Source organism: Myodes glareolus, chromosome 4 (genome assembly GCF_982192425.1).
Source record: "Myodes glareolus chromosome 4, mMyoGla1.1, whole genome shotgun sequence".
Classification (NCBI taxonomy): Eukaryota; Metazoa; Chordata; class Mammalia; order Rodentia; family Cricetidae; genus Myodes; species Myodes glareolus.
Genome location: NC_142029.1, coordinates 116,979,583 through 116,981,612, shown reverse-complemented (window position 1 = coordinate 116,981,612; position 2,030 = coordinate 116,979,583). Strand labels below are relative to the sequence as shown.

Genomic DNA, 2,030 nt, shown 5'->3' with positions numbered 1-2,030 from the left:
CAGGAGCTGCCGTGAAGGCCATAGAGGAGTGCAGTTTACTGGATTGCTCAGCTTGCTTTTTTTTTCCCCTACAGAGATAGGAATTCTCTGTAGCTTTGGAGTGTGCCCTGGAACTCAATCTACAGACAATGCTAGCTTCACAGAAATCCACCTGTATCTGCCTTCGGGTGCTGGGATTAAAGGCATGTGTACCACCACTGCAACCACCTGGCTTCATCCTGTTTTCTTATAGAACCTAGGACCACCAGCTCAGGGATGACACTACCCACAATGGGATGAGTCCTCCCCCATCAATCACTAATTAAGAAATTGCCCAACAGGATTGTTTACAGCTCAGTCTTTGGGAGACATTTTCTCAGTTGTGGTTCCCTCCTCTCCGATGATTCTAAACTTGTGTCAAGCTGACATTAAACTAGCCAGCCTACAGACTGAAGGGGGAGTGGGAGCTACTCAGCAGAAGGTAACAGAAAAATAGCCATTTTAAAGAGCAGACTCTAATGCATGAGAGCTAGTCATGACTTGGGGAAAGAAAGGTGAGGAATTTTATGAAAAAAAAAATGGTATCTTCCCCTTCTCTGTCTTGCTGGTTTGGGAAGGGAGAGGGTGTTTTGAAACAGGGTTTTACTACGTAGCCCTGACTGGCCTTGAACTCACAAAGTAGCTCAGGCTAGCATCAGACTTAGTACAATCCTCTTGCTGGAATTATAGGCACGAACCATACATAATGTCAGGCTCCTTTTCTGCCCTTCTATGGGTTTTCAGGTGTGGCATGGTGTCAGGTGGCATTTTGGTGGTGCAGTCCTGAAATCCTAGTACTTGAAAAGTGAAGGCAAGAGAATCACAGAGACACCTAGGGTAATCTGACATATGCAGGAAGGCACTTAGGGTAATCTGACATATGCAGGAAGAGATACCTAGGGTAATCTGACATATGCAGGAAGACACCTAGGGTAATCTGACATATGCAGGAAGTGAGGTCCCTTTCCAAACAGTAAAAGCTGGGAGTGGTGTCCTGTGCCTGTGGCACCAGCAGTCAGGAGGTAAACGTAGGAGAATCAGAAGTTCAAGGTTATTTTTGGGTACTCAGAGAATTAGGGGCAAGCTCCAGGTCACATGACACCTTGATTTAAAAAAAGAAAGCTAAAGTAAAGTAAAATGTCAGTCTATATGTTTAACTTACAAAATACAAAATACATTTGATTTTTAATACATTGTAGTTTTGATTTTTTTTAAAAAGCCTACAGCACCCGGTATTCCCAGGCGGTCTCCCGTCCAAGTATTAACCAGGCCTGACCCTGCTTAGCTTCTGAGATCAGAAGAGATCACGCACGTTCAGGGTGGTATGACCATAGAGAGTTTTTTCTTTTTTTTTCTTTCTTTCTTTCTTTTTTTTTTTTTTTTTTTTGGTTTTTTGAGACAGGGTTTCTCTGTAGCTTTGGAGCCTGTCCTGAAACTAGTTCTTGTAAACCAGGCTGGCCTCGAACTCACAGAGATCTGCCTGCCTCTGCCTCCCAAGTGCTGGGATTAAAGGTGTGTGTTACCACCGCCCAGCGATTTTTTTTTTCTTTTTAGACTCACTGTATAGCCTTGGTTAGCCTGAAGCTTGCTGTGTAGATCAGGCTGGCCTCAAACTCACAGAGATCTACTTTACCTTTGCCTCCAAAGTTCTGGGGGCAAAAAAACATGCACTGCCATGCCTGCTCAATTGTATATTTTTATAGCTAAAAATAAAAAATGTTCATCATAGTGTTTGTGTGTGCCACAGCCTGCATGTGGAGGTCAGAGGCCAGCTCTGCGGGGCCAGTTCTCTCCTTCCACCTTTATAGGCTGTGTCCAGGCTTGCTCAGGCCGTTACCCTCTGGGCCATCTGCTAAAGTTTTCATATTAGCTCTGTAGGCGATGCATTAAGAATAAATTCCTTTATAGGCCTCACAGTCAAATCAGTGATTTTAGGGTTTAGCCTCAAATCTGTCTGCCTCCCTACCTGACTGATGGGACCCTAAAGGTTTTAAGTTTGTTTCCTCTGATAG

At 44.1% G+C, this 2,030-nt stretch overlaps 1 pseudogene; it reads right to left on the bottom strand.

Moving 5' to 3' along the window:
- Positions 1-1,235: 1,235 nt before the first annotated feature.
- LOC125400870 (5S ribosomal RNA) lies at positions 1,236-1,354 on the bottom strand (annotated as a pseudogene).
- Between the last annotated feature and the right edge of the window lie 676 nt (positions 1,355-2,030).